Below are 15,382 nucleotides of genomic sequence, written 5' to 3' on the forward strand. Positions count from 1 at the left end.
GTATCTTTTCCTTAGACCATGAGATCGTGTAACTCCCAGATACCGTAGGAGTGCTTTGGGTATACCAAACATCACAACGTAACTGGGTGACTATAAAGGTAGACTACGGGTATCTCCGAAAGTATCTGTTGGGTTGACACGGATCAAGACTGGGATTTGTCACTCCGTATGACGGAGAGGTATCACTGGGCCCACTCGGTAATGCATCATCATAATGAGCTCAAAGTGACCAAGTGTCTGGTCACGGGATCATGCATTACGGTACGAGTAAAGTGACTTGCCGGTAACGAGATTGAACGAGGTATTGGGATACCGACGATCGAATCTCGGGCAAGTAACATACCGATTGACAAAGGGAATTGCATACGGGGTTGATTGAATCCTCGACATCGTGGTTCATCCGATGAGATCATCGTGGAGCATGTGGGAGCCAACATGGGTATCCAGATCCCGCTGTTGGTTATTGACCGGAGAGTCGTCTCGGTCATGTCTGCTTGTCTCCCGAACCCGTAGGGTCTACACACTTAAGGTTCGGTGACGCTAGGGTTGTGAATATATGTATATGCAGTAACCCGAATGTTGTTCAGAGTCCCGGATGAGATCCCGGACGTCACGAGGAGTTCCGGAATGGTCCGGAGGTAAAGAATTATATATAGGAAGTGCTGTTTCGGCCATCGGGACAAGTTTCGGGGTCACCGGTATTGTACCGGGACCACCGGAAGGGTCCCGGGGGTCCACCGGGTGGGGCCACCTATCCCAGGGGGGCCCCATGGGCTGAAGTGGGAAGGGATCCAGCCCAAAGTGGGCTGGGGCGCCACTCCCCTAGGGCCCATGCGGCTAGGGTTGAGGGGAAACCCTAAAGGGGGCGCCCCCTTGCTTGGGGGGCAAGCCCCCCACCCCTAGGCCGCCGCCCCCCTAGGAGATCCCATCTCCTAGGGCCGGCGCCCCCCCTAGGCACCCCTATATATAGTGGGGGAGAGGAGGGACTTCATACAACAGCCTTTGGTGCCTCCCTCTCTCCCCGTCACGTCTCTCTCTCGTAGTATAGGCGAAGCCCTGCTACTGTGACGCCCTGCATCCACCACCACGCCGTTGTGCTACTGGATCATCATCAACCTCTCCTCCCCCCTTGCTGGATCAAGAAGGAGGAGACGTCTCCCGTCCCGTACGTGTGTTGAACGCGGAGGTGCCGTCCGTTCGGCGCTTGGTCATCGGTGATTTGGATCACGTCGTGTTCGACTACATCATCCCCGTTCTTTGAACGCTTCCGCTCGCGATCTACAAAGGTATGTAGATGCATCCGATGACTCGTTGCTAGATGAACTCATAGATGGATCTTGGTGAAACCGTAGGAAATTTTTTGTTTTCTGCAACGTTCCCCAACAGTGGCATCATGAGCTAGGTCTATGCGTAGTTCTTCTTGCGCGAGTAGAACACAATTTGTTGTGGGCGTAGATGTTGTCAACTTTCTTGCCGCTACTAGTCTTATCTTGCTTCAACGGTATTGTGTGATGAAGCGGCCCGGACCAACCTTACACGTATACTTACGTGAGACCGGTTCCACCGACTAACATGCACTAGTTGCATAAGGTGGCTGGCGGGTGTCTGTCTCTCCCACTTTAGTTGGAGCAGATTCGATGAAAAGGGTCCTTATGAAGGGTAAATAGAAGTTGACAAATCACGTTGTGGCTTTCACGTAGGTAAGAAAACATTCTTGCTAGAACCCTAATTCAGCCACGTAAAACTTGCAACAACAATTAGAGAACGTCTAACTTGTTTTTGCAGCAAGTGGTTTGTGATATGATATGGCCAAAGTTGTGATGAATGATGAATGATCTATATGTGATGTATGAGATGTTCATGCTATTGTAATAGGAATCATGACTTGCATGTCGATGAGTATGACAACCGGCAGGAGCCATAGGAGTTGTCTTTATTTTTGTATGACCTGTGTGTCATTGAGAAACGCCATGTAAATTACTTTACTTTATTGCTAAACGCGTTAGCCATAGTAGTAGAAGTAATAGTTGGCGAGCAACTTCATGGAGGCACGATGATGGAGATCGTGGTGTCAAGCCGGTGACAAGACGATCATGGAGCCCCAAGATGGAGATCAAAGGAGCTATGTGATATTGGCCATATCATGTCACGTTTATTATTTGATTGCATGTGATGTTTATCATGTTTTGCATCTTGTTTACTTAGAACGACGGTAGTAAATAAGATGATCCCTCATATTAATTTCAAGAAGTGTTCCCCCTAACTGTGCATCGTTGCGACAGTTCGCTGTTTCAAAACACCACGTGATGATCGGGTGTTTTATTCAGACGTTCACATACAACGGGTGTAAGACAGATTTACACATGCAAACACTTAGGTTGACTTGACGAGCCTAGCATGTACAGACATGGCCTCGGAACACAGAAGACCGAAAGGTCGAGCATGAGTCGTATAGAAGATACGATCAACATGAAGATGTTCACCGACATTGACTAAGCCGTCTCACGTGATGATCGGACACGGCCTAGTTAACTCGGATCATGTTATACTTAGATGACTGGAGGGATGTCTATCTAAGTGGGAGTTCATTAATAATTTGATTACATGAACTTAATTATCATGAACTTAGTCTAAAATATTTTACAATATGTCTTGTAGATCAAATGGCCCACGTAGTCCTCAACTTCAACGCGTTCCTAGAGAAAACCAAGCTGAAAGACGATGGCAGCAACTATACGGACTGGGTCCGGAACCTGAGGATCATCCTCATAGCTGCCAAGAAAGATTATGTCCTACAAGCACCGCTAGGTGACCCGCCTGTCCCACATAACCAAGACGTTATGAACGCTTGGCAGACACGTGCTGATGACTACTCCCTCGTTCAGTGCGGCATGCTTTACAGTCTAGAGCCGGAGCTCCAAAAGCGTTTTGAGAGACATGGAGCATATGAGATGTTCGAAGAGCTGAAAATGGTTTTTCAAGCTCATGCCCGGGTCGAGAGATATGAAGTCTCCGACAAGTTCTTTAGCTGTAAGATGGAGGAAAATAGTTCTGTCAGTGAGCACATACTCACTATGTCTGGGTTACATAACCGCTTGACTCAGCTGGGAGTTAATCTCCCGGATGATGCGGTCATTGACAGAATCCTCCAGTCGCTTCCACCAAGCTACAAGAGCTTTGTGATGAACTTCAATATGCAGGGGATGGAAAAGACCATTCCTGAGGTATTTGCAATGCTGAAATCAGCAGAGGTAGAAGTCAAGAAGGAACATCAAGTGTTGATGGTCAATAAAACCACTAAGTTCAAGAAGGGTAAGGGTAAAAAGAACTTCAAGAAAGACGGCAAGGGAGTTGCCGCGCCCGGCAAGCAAGCTGCTGGGAAGAAGCCAAAGAATGGACCCAAGCCCGAGACTGAGTGTTTTTATTGCAAGGGAAGTGGTCACTGGAAGCGGAACTGCCCCAAATACTTAGTAGACAAGAAGGCCGGCAAAACAAAAGGTATATGTGATATACATGTAATTGATGTGTACCTTACTAGTGTCCGTAGTAGCTCCTGGGTATTTGATACCGGTGCAGTTGCTCACATTTGTAACTCAAAGCAGGGGCTGCGGAATAAGCGGAAACTGGCAAAGGACGAGGTGACGATGCGCGTCGGGAATGGTTCCAAGGTCAATGTGATCGCCGTCGGCACGCTACCTCTATATTTACCTTCGGGATTAGTTTTAAACCTCAATAATTGTTATTTGGTGCCAACTTTGAGCATGAACATTGTATCAGGATCTCGTTTAATTCGAGATGGCTACTCATTTAAATCCGAGAATAATGGTTGTTCTATTTATATGAGAGATATGTTTTATGGTCATGCTCCTATGGTGAATGGTTTATTCTTTATGAATCTCGAACGTAATGCTACACATGTTCATAATGTGAGTACCAAAAGATGTAAAGTTGATAATGATAGTCCCACATACTTGTGGCACTGCCGCCTTGGTCACATAGGTGTCAAACGCATGAAGAAGCTCCATGCAGATGGACTTTTAGAGTCTCTTGATTATGAATCATTTGACACGTGTGAACCATGCCTTATGGGTAAAATGACCAAGACTCCGTTCTCAGGAATAATGGAGCGGGAAACCAACTTATTGGAAATCATACATACTGATGTGTGCGGTCCAATGAGTGTTGAGGCTCGCGGTGGCTATCGTTATGTTCTCACCCTCACTGATGACTTGAGTAGATATGGGTATATCTACTTAATGAAACACAAGTCTGAAACCTTTGAAAAGTTCAAGGAATTTCAGAGTGAGTATGAGAATCAACGTGACAGGAAAATCAAGTTTCTACGATCAGATCGTGGAGGAGAATACTTGAGTCACGAATTTGGCACACACTTAAGAAAATGTGGAATAGTTTCACAACTCACGCCGCCTGGAACACCTCAGCATAACGGTGTGTCCGAACGTCGTAATCGCACTCTATTAGATATGGTGCGATCTATGATGTCTCTTACCGATTTACCGCTATCTTTTTGGGGCTATGCTTTAGAGACTGCCGCATTCACTTTAAATAGGGCTCCGTCGAAATCCGTTGAGACGACACCGTATGAATTATGGTTTGGGAAGAAACCTAAGCTGTCGTTTCTAAAAGTTTGGGGATGCGATGCTTATGTCAAGAAACTTCAACCTGAAAAGCTCGAACCCAAGTCGGAAAAATGCGTCTTCATAGGATACCCAAAAGAAACTATTGGGTATACCTTCTACCTCAGATCCGAAGGCAAGATCTTTGTTGCCAAGAATGGGTCCTTTCTAGAGAAAGAGTTTCTCTCGAAAGAAGTAAGTGGGAGGAAAGTAGAACTTGATGAAGTATTACCTCTTGAACCGGAAAATGGCGCAACTCAAGAAAATGTTCCTGAGGTGCCAGCACCGACTAGAGAGGAAGTTAATGATAATGATCAAGATACTTCTGATCAAGCTCCTACTGAAATTCGAAGGTCCACAAGGACACGTTCCGCACCAGAGTGGTACGGCAACCCTGTCTTGGAAATCATGTTGTTAGACAACGGTGAACCTTCGAACTATGAAGAAGCGATGGCGGGCCCGGATTCCGACAAATGGCTAGAAGCCATGAAATCCGAGATAGGATCCATGTATGAAAACGAAGTATGGACTTTGACTGACTTGCCCGTTGAACGGCGAGCCATAGAAAATAAATGGATCTTTAAGAAGAAGACAGACGCGGATGGTAATGTGACCATCTATAAAGCTCGGCTTGTCTCTAAGGGTTATCGACAAGTTCAAGGGGTTGACTACGATGAGACTTTCTCACCGGTAGCGAAGCTAAAGTCCGTCCGAATCATGTTAGCAATTGCCGCGTTTTACGATTATGAAATATGGCAAATGGACGTCAAAACGGCATTCCTTAATGGTTTCCTTAAGGAAGAATTGTATATGATGCAGCCGGAAGGTTTTGTCGATCCTAAGAATGCTGACAAGGTGTGCAAGCTCCAACGCTCGATTTATGGGCTGGTGCAAGCATCTCGGAGTTGGAACATTCACTTTGATGAGATGATCAAAGCGTTTGGGTTTACGCAGACTTGTGGAGAAGCCTGTGTTTACAAGAAAGTGAGTGGGAGCTCTGTAGCATTTCTCATACTATATGTAGATGACATACTTTTGATGGGAAATGATATAGAACTCTTGGACAGCATCAAGGCCTACTTGAATAAGAGTTTTTCAATGAAGGACCTTGGAGAAGCTGCTTATATATTAGGCATCAAAATCTATAGAGATAGATCGAGACGCCTCATAGGTCTTTCACAAAGCACATACCTTGATAAGATATTGAAGAAGTTCAATATGGATCAATCTAAGAAGGGGTTCTTGCCTGTGTTACAAGGTATGAAATTGAGCTCAGCTCAATGTCCGACCACGGCAGAAGATATAGAAGAGATGAGCGTCATCCCCTATGCATCAGCCATAGGTTCTATTATGTATGCCATGCTGTGTACCAGACCTGATGTAAACCTTGCCATAAGTTTGGTAGGAAGGTACCAAAGTAATCCCGGCAAGGAACACTGGACAGAGGTCAAGAATATCCTGAAGTACCTGAAAAGGACTAAGGAAATGTTTCTCGTTTATGGAGGTGACGAAGAGCTCGTCGTAAAGGGTTACGTCGACGCTAGCTTCGACACAGATCTGGATGACTCAAAGTCACAGACCGGATACGTGTATATTTTGAATGGTGGGGCAGTAAGCTGGTGCAGTTGCAAGCAGAGCGTCGTGGCGGGATCTACATGTGAAGCGGAGTACATGGCAGCCTCGGAGGCAGCACATGAAGCAATATGGGTGAAGGAGTTCATCACCGACCTAGGAGTCATACCCAATGCGTCGGGGCCAATCAAACTCTTTTGTGACAACACTGGAGCTATTGCACTTGCCAAGGAGCCCAGGTTTCACAAGAAGACAAGGCACATCAAGCGTCGCTTCAACTCCATTCGTGAAAATGTTCAAGATGGAGACATAGAGATTTGTAAAGTACATACGGACCTGAATGTAGCAGATCCGTTGACTAAACCTCTCCCTAGGGCAAAACATGATCAACACCAGAATTCCATGGGTGTCCGATTCATCACAATGTAACTAGATTATTGACTCTAGTGCAAGTGGGGACTGTTGGAAATATGCCCTAGAGGCAATAATAAAAGCATTATTATTATATTTCCTTGTTCATGATAATTGTCTTTATTCATGCTATAATTGTATTATCCGAAAATCATAATACATGTGTGAATAACAGACACCAACATGTCCCTAGTAAGCCTCTAGTTGACTAGCTCGTTGATCAACAGATAGTCATGGTTTCCTGACTATGGACATTGGATGTCATTGATAACGGGATCACATCATTAGGAGAATGATGTGATGGACAAGACCCAATCCTAAACATAGCATAAGATCGTATAGTTCGTTTGCTGGAGTTTTTCCAATGTCAAGTATCTTTTCCTTAGACCATGAGATCGTGTAACTCCCGGATACCGTAGGAGTGCTTTGGGTATACCAAACGTCACAACGTAACTGGGTGACTATAAAGGTAGACTACGGGTATCTCCGAAAGTATCTGTTGGGTTGACACGGATCAAGACTGGGATTTGTCACTCCGTATGACGGAGAGGTATCACTGGGCCCACTCGGTAATGCATCATCATAATGAGCTCAAAGTGACCAAGTGTCTGGTCACGGGATCATGCATTACGGTACGAGTAAAGTGACTTGCCGGTAACGAGATTGAACGAGGTATTGGGATACCGACGATCGAATCTCGGGCAAGTAACATACCGATTGACAAAGGGAATTGCATACGGGGTTGATTGAATCCTCGACATCGTGGTTCATCCGATGAGATCATCGTGGAGCATGTGGGAGCCAACATGGGTATCCAGATCCCGCTGTTGGTTATTGACCGGAGAGTCGTCTCGGTCATGTCTGCTTGTCTCCCGAACCCGTAGGGTCTATACACTTAAGGTTCGGTGACGCTAGGGTTGTGAAGATATGTATATGCAGTAACCCGAATGTTGTTCGGAGTCCCGGATGAGATCCCGGACGTCACGAGGAGTTCCGGAATGGTCCGGAGGTAAGGAATTATATATAGGAAGTGCTGTTTCGGCCATCGGGACAAGTTTCGGGGTCACCGGTATTGTACCGGGACCACCGGAAGGGTCCCAGGGGTCCACCGGGTGGGGCCACCTATCCCGGGGGGCCCCATGGGCTGAAGTGGGAGGGAACCCAGCCCAAAGTGGGCTGGGGCGCCACTCCCCTAGGGCCCATGCGGCTAGGGTTGAGGGGAAACCCTAAAGGGGGCTCCCCCTTGCTTGGGGGGCAAGCCCCCCACCCCTAGGCCGCCGCCCCCCCTAGGAGATCCCATCTCCTAGGGCCGGCGCCCCCCCTAGGCACCCCTATATATAGTGGGGGAGAGGAGGGACTTCATACAACAGCCTTTGGTGCCTCCCTCTCCCCCCGTTACGTCTCTCTCTCGTAGTATAGGCGAAGCCTTGCTACTGTGACGCCCTGCATCCACCACCACGCCGTCGTGCTGCTGGATCATCATCAACCTCTCCTTCCCCCTTGCTGGATCAAGAAGGAGGAGACGTCTCCCGTCCCGTACGTGTGTTGAACGCGGAGGTGCCGTCCGTTCGGCGCTTGGTCATCGGTGATTTGGATCACGTCGTGTTCGACTACATCATCCCCGTTCTTTGAACGCTTCCGCTCGCGATCTTCAAAGGTATGTAGATGCATCCGATGACTCATTGCTAGATGAACTCATAGATGGATCTTGGTGAAACCGTAGGAAAATTTTTGTTTTCTGCAACGTTCCCCAACACTGTCAGGTATTGGAGAACCTGCCGCCCTCTAACGCAACCATGTAGCGATGGACGTGCTCGTCCTCCTCCCTGACACGGCGACGTACCACCTCCGGCGGGGCCGGCTCCCTCCGCACCGAAACTGGCCCACGCGAACGCCACCAAACGAGATCAGGGTCGACAACGGGACCCGGGGCCGGGTTCCTCATCAAGCGGCGCGCCCCTCCAGGCAGCAACTCCCAGTGCCAGCCCAGCGGAGCCCAGTCCCGGACATGGGTCAGCCGGACGTCGTCGCAGACGGGTCGACGGCGAGGATGCGGGCCGGGCATGTCGAGAAAAAATACTAGCTATATGCCCGCAAAAAGTAACATTTTTTAATGATTGGATTTTGATAACTAAAATTTCTAACATTTCTATATAACTAACATTTCTATAACATTTCTAACAATGCTATATATAACTAACATTTCTATAACATTTCTAATATTTCTATAACTAAAAAAATGAAAAATTTCTAACAATTCTAACTTTTTTATAACTATTTCTATAACTAAAAAACAGAAAAATTTCTAACATTTCTAACTATTTCTAAAAAACAGAAAAATTTCTAACAATTTCTAAAAACAGAAAAATGTGTGTGTGTGTGTGCGCTCACCGGCCGGCGAGGCGAGAGGCGGCGGGGGGCGGCGACGGGGACGGCGACGGGCGCGGCGACGACGGGGATGACGACGACGGGCCGGGACGGGGCGGGGCGGCGACGACGACGGGGACGGGGATGACGCGGGACGGGCCGGGACGGGGCGGCGGTGACGACGGGGACAACGGGGACGGGACGACGGGGCGGCGACGGGCCGGGGCGGCGACGGGCCGGGGCGGCGACGAGGGATATGGGGACGGCGGGGGCGGCGGGCGACGGTGCAGAGGAGAAGAAGCAGAGGGAGAGATGAGGAACTGACGAAATTTTGAAGTGTTTTCTTATATAGAACCAACCTTTGCTACCGGTTGGAGCCATGACCCGGTACTAAAGGGGGTCGCTTAGCCACCAACCGGTACTAAAGGTCTGTTTTGGCTAGCCCAAGCGGCGGAAAGCGACCCCCTTTAGTACCGGGTCATGGCTCCAACCGGTACTAAAGGCCCCCCCTTTAGTACCGGTTGGTGCCACGACCCGGTACTAAAGGGTGTGCGCTGCCAGGCGAGGGGCACAAAAGTTTAGTCCCACCTCGCTAGCCGAGGGGCACTCGCACCTGCTTATAAGCCCCGCCGTCGCTGCTGTCTCGAGCTCCTCTCTTAAGCAGGCCTTCTGGGCCTACCTCTTCCGCGATGCCCTGTTGGGCCTACTGGGCTAGCGGGCCTGCATCCTGGCCCAACTTGAATTTGGGTTTCTAGTCGTATGCAGGCCGCTGCGGCCCAGTAGGTGGGCTTTTTTTTTCTTATTTTTTTGCTTTATTTATTTTTGTGAATAACTTAACTTTGAAAATAGATTTTTCAGTGATTCTTTTTTCTTATGATTAATATTAGTGTGTTTTATCATTATATTCAATTTGGTAATGCTTAGGTTATTTAAAAAATAAAATGCTTTTGTAACGGATGAGTTTTCGTCCGAAACCCTGATACTTTAAAATAGATTGTCCATTTTGTACACGAAGTGCATCCAGTTTTTGCGGTAACCCTCTCTACTTTTTTGCACATGCTATGTGGGTGAAATTATGATACCATGCCAACTTTCAACCTTTTCTGAGTTCATTTGAAATGCTTTTTAATTTCAGGGTCATTTAGCTAAAAAAATCAGTAAATGCATGAAAGAATTTGCTTGCACATAAAATTTCTTCGCGTTTCAAATGCCAAAACACATAACTAGCTACACTAACTATTACAGAGATTCCCTCCTGGGTGTGAAACACAGAAGAAAGTGATGATAGTGAAGCCGATCACATCCCAGATCTTTGGGTGTGAAACTTTTTCTTCGCGTGTGTCCCTTTGCGTCGTAGCCATGGAAAATCTTTATCATTTAACGGGATGCTTGGGTCAATATTCACTGTGAATGGAGCAATTTCATCAAACTTTTCATAATCTTCTGACTTGTCTGTCTTGTCATCCACTCCCACGATGTTTCTCTTCCCAGAAAGAACTATGTGCCGCTTTGGCTCATCGTACGATGCATTCGCTTCCTTATCTTTTCTTTTTCTTGGCTTGGTAGACATGTCCTTCACATAGAAAACCTGTGCCACATCATTGGCTAGGACGAATGGTTCGTCTGCATACGCAAGATTGTTGAGATCCACTGTTGTCATTCTGTACTGCGGGTCTTCCGTTACCCCGCCTCGTGTCATATTGACCCATTTGCACCGAAACAAAGGGACCTTCAAACCACGTCGATAGTCAAGTTCCCATATGTCCTGTATATAACCATAATATATTTCCTTTCCCGTCTTGGTTTCTGCATCAAAGCGGACACCACTGTTTTGGTTGGTGCTCTTCTTATCTTGAGCGATCGTGTAAAATGTATTACCATTTATCTCGTACCCTTTGAAAGTCATTATATTCGAAGATGGTAACTGGGACAACAAGTACATGTCATCTTCAATAGAGGTGTCATGCATGGTACGTGTCTGCAACCAGCTGGCGAAACTTCTGGTTTGTTCACATGTAATCCAGTCATCAGACCGCTCCAGGTGTTTGGAGCGTAGAAAATTCTTGTGTTCATCCATATACGGAGCCACCAAGGTGGAATTCTGTAGAACTGTGTAGTGTGCTTCAGTGAGAGAATGTCCGTCCATACATATTATTTGTTCCCCTCCTAGCGTGCCTTTTCTATCCAGTCTGCCCTTATGCCGCGATTCAGGAACACCAATCGGCTTAAGGTCGGGAATAAAGTCAATACAAAACTCAATGACGTTAATCTCCTCGCATAGGTGAACTAGGACGTGCGTCATGATGTTGAAGAAGGATGGTGGGAACACCAACTCGAAACTGACAAGGCATTGCACCAAATCATTCTGTAACCTTGGTATGATTTCTGGATCGATTACCTTCTGAGAGATTGCATTGAGAAATGCACATAGCTTCACAATGGCTAATCGAACATTTTCCGGTAGAAGCCCCCTCAATGCAACCGGAAGCAGTTGCGTCATAATCACGTGGCAGTCATGAGACTTTAGGTTCTGGAACTTTTTCTCTGCCATATTTATTATTCCCTTTATATTCAACGAGAAGCCAGACGGTACCTTAATACTGAGCATGCATTCAAAGAAGATTTCCTTCTCTTCTTTGGTAAGAGCGTAGCTTGCATGACCCTGATGTATGCCGTCTTTTCCGTGCATACGTTGCTGGTCCTCCCGTGCCTCAGGTGTATCTTTTGTCTTCCCATACACGCCCAAGAAGCCAAGCAGGGTCACACAAAGATTCTTCGTCACGTGCATCACGTCGATTGCGGAGCGGACCTCTAGGTCTTTCCAATAGGGCAGGTCCCAAAATATAGATTTCTTCTTCCACATGGGTGCACGTCCGTCAGCATCATTCGGAACAGGTTGTCCACCAGGACCCTTTCCAAAGACCACCTTCAAATCCTTGACCATATCATGTATATCAGCACCAGTACGGTGGCGAGGCTTCGTCCGGTGATCCGCCTCACCTTTGAAATGCTTGCCTTTCTTTCTTACGGGATGCCTGCTCGGAAGAAATCGACGATGTCCCAGGTACACATTCTTATTAGCCAAATATATACTGTCGGTATCGTCCAAACAGTGCGTGCATGCGCGGTATCCCTTGTTTGTCTGTCCTGAAAGGTTACTGAGAGTAGGCCAATCATCGATGGTCATGAACAGCAATGCCTTTAGGTCAAATTCTTCCTCCATGTGCTCATCCCACGCACGTACACCTGTTCCATTCCACAGTTGTAAGAGTTCTTCAACTAATGGCCTTAGGTACACATCAATGTCGTTGTCGGGTTGCTTAGGGCCTTGGATGAGCACTGGCATCATAATGAACTTCCGCTTCATGCACAACCAAGGAGGAAGGTTATACAAACATAGAGTCATAGGCCAGGTGCTATGGTTGCTGCTCTGCTCCCCAAAAGGATTAATGCCATCTGCGCTTAGACCAAACCATACGCTCCTCTTGCGTCATCTGCAAACTCCTTCCCGTACTTTCTTTCGATTTTTGTCCACTGCGACCCGTTAGCGGGTACTCTCAACTTTCCGTATTTCTTACGGTCTTCTCTATGCCATCGCATCGCCTTGGCATGCTCTTTGTTTTGGAACAAACGTTCCAACCGTGGTATTATAGGAGCATACCACATCACCTTGTCAGGAATCTTTTTCCTGGGGCGCTCGCCCTCGACATCACCAGGGTCATCGCGGCTGATCTTATAGCGCAATGCACCGCATACCGGGCAAGCGTTCAAATCCTCGTACTCACCGCGGTAGAGGATGCAATCATTAGGGCATGCATGTATCTTCTGCACCTCTAACCCTAGAGGGCAGACAGCCTTCTTTGCTTCGTACGTACTCTCGGGCAATTCGTTGTCCTTTGGAAGCACATCCTTTATCATTACCAGCAACTTTCCAAATCCCTTGTCAGATACACCATTCTCTGCCTTCCATTTTAGCAATTCCAGTGTGGTGCCCAGCTTTTTCTTGTCACCTACGCAATTCGGGTACAACAATTTTTTGTGATCCTCTAACATGCGCTGCAACTTCTTCTTCTCCAAATCACTTGCGCAATTTCTCTTTGCATCGGCAATGGCCCGACCTAAATCATCAACGGGCTCATCTGATGCCTCTTCTTCAGCTTCTTCCCGCATTGCCGGCTCAGCTTCTTCCCGCATTACCGGCTCATCTTCATCCCCCATTGTTGTATCATCGTATTCAGGGAACCCATAGCCAGGATAGCTGTCGTCGTCCTCTTCTTCTTCATTGTCTTCCATCATAACCCCTCTTTATCCGTGCTTGGTCCAAACATTATAGTGGGCCATGAAACTGGACTTAAACAGGTGGACGTGAATGGTTCTTGATGAAGAGTAACTGTGACCATTCTTACAGCCAACACATGGACAAGGCATAAAACCATCCGCCCGCTTGTTTGCCCCAGCCGCAAGCAGAAAAGTATGCACGCCCTCAACAAACTCGGGAGAGCATCGGTCATCGTACATCCATTGCCGGCTCATCTTCATTACACAACACCGAATAGACCAAATTAATACAAGTTCATACATAAAGTTCATACATAAAGTTCATACAACACTTAAATGCAACAAACAAATAACTCTCTAGCTAAAGCATTTAAATGCAACAACAAATGCGATCAAGATCGCAACTAAGGTAACAATTGATCCAACAGCATAATGATACCAAGCCTCACTATCGATGGCATATTTTCTAATCTTTCTAATCTTGAAGCGCATTTTCTCCATCTTAATCTTGTGATCATCGACGACATCGGCAACATGCAACTCCAATTCCATCTTCTCCCCCTCAATTCTTTTCAATTTTTCTTTCAAGTACTCGTTTTCTCTTTCAACTAAATTTAACCTCTCGACAATAGGGTCGGTTGGAATTTCCGGTTCACATACCTCCTAGAAAAAATATCTATGTCAACTTGATGGGCATAATTTGTCATAAACACGAAATGCAACTAGTTTTAAAAGAGAATATATATACCACATCCGAATCATAACAAGGACGAGGGCCGACGGGGACGGATATCAAAACCATGGCACTATATGTATAACAAACAACGTACGGGTAAGATAATTATACGAGTAACTATATATCCAAATCACACAAACATCAATTTTTATATAAAATTTCATGAACAAGAGACTCACCACAAGGTGGTGCCGGCGACGGGATGGTGCGGGCGATCGACGGTGGTTACGACGGAGATTTAGAAGGCACTAAGTAAACCACACCTACATATGCAAACTAAGTGTTATTTTTGACCTCAAATTGCATATAAATCAAATACTAGCACATATATATATATATATTTCCTCCCAAATTACTAAACTCACAAATTAATCACTATATAAAGCATTGCAAGAGCTAATCTAGCAATGAGAGATGAAAGGACAAAGTTGCTAACCTTTGTGATCATTTGAATGGATGGGGGCCTTCAAATCTTGACAAATTTTGGGCAAAATGTGTGATGAGCTCGAGAGGAAGAGGGGAAGAACAGAGAGGAGAGGGGAAAGGGGAAGAACAGAGCGAGCTCGGGTGGACGAAGGGTTTATGTAGGACGACCTTTAGTACCGGTTCGTGCCAAGAACCGGTACTAAAGGGGCTGGAGGGACCCCAGTCTGACAACATCCTGCCACCACTCTCATTAGTACCGGCTCGTGACACGAACCGGTGCTAAAGGTTCTCCACGAACCGGTACTAATGAGAGCGGCCCGGCTAGCCGTTGGAACCGGCACTAATGTATATATTAGTGTCTGCTCAAATACAAACCGGCACTAATGTGCTTCATGTTTGACCCTTTTTCTACTAGTGAAAAGGAAATAGAACCTACGTACTACGTCGATCATAGCTACTCCTCGTCAGAGATCACCACGATCTCCATGCCCGGCTCCGGCAGCATGGGCGATAGTTGCAACTCCAGCCTCCTCCGGTCTCCTCCGCCTCTATCTACGCGTCGAGCTCGTTGAAGAGCGTATCAGTCTCCGCCTGCTGTCGCCGGATAAACGCCCGGTTGGCCTCCACATAGGCCTCATCCTGGATGGACTCCAGGATGGCCTGCCGCTCGACCATCTTGGCGGACTAGGCGACGGCAAACTCCGCCTCCGCCTGCTCCATGTTGAAGGCCGACAACTGCCGGTCTAGCTCCTCCGCCTCCTCTACCCGCATCGGAGCCATCTCCTCCTCCCCCTCCCCATCTTCCCCTAGCTCCTCTTCCTCCTCCTCCTCCGGCTCCGGCATAGTACGTGATCTTGCTCCGGAACATGGCAGAGTGGCGGAGCGTGGACAGAGCACCAGAGCGGGAGAGGAAGGAGGTGGATGGGTTCGGACTGGCGGCACGGAGAGGGGGGGG

At 47.3% G+C, this 15,382-nt stretch overlaps 1 long non-coding RNA gene across 2 annotated transcripts; it reads right to left on the bottom strand.

Annotated features, from left to right (window-relative positions):
* Nucleotides 1-13,579: 13,579 nt before the first annotated feature.
* Nucleotides 13,580-14,681, bottom strand: LOC147983012 (uncharacterized). 2 transcript variants are annotated; one of them, XR_015614923.1, is made up of 4 exons: nt 14,438-14,681; nt 14,181-14,264; nt 14,014-14,071; nt 13,580-13,928 (listed from the first exon to the last, which is right to left on the bottom strand). It is a non-coding gene; the product is annotated as an uncharacterized LOC147983012 (long non-coding RNA). The 2 variants fall into 2 exon arrangements; XR_015614922.1 differs by lacking the exon at nt 14,438-14,681 and having other exon boundaries at nt 14,181-14,323.
* Between the last annotated feature and the right edge of the window lie 701 nt (nt 14,682-15,382).

This window comes from Triticum urartu, chromosome 2A (genome assembly GCF_056163025.1).
Source record: "Triticum urartu cultivar PI428250 chromosome 2A, HENAU_Tu73, whole genome shotgun sequence".
NCBI classification, from domain to species: Eukaryota; Viridiplantae; Streptophyta; class Magnoliopsida; order Poales; family Poaceae; genus Triticum; species Triticum urartu.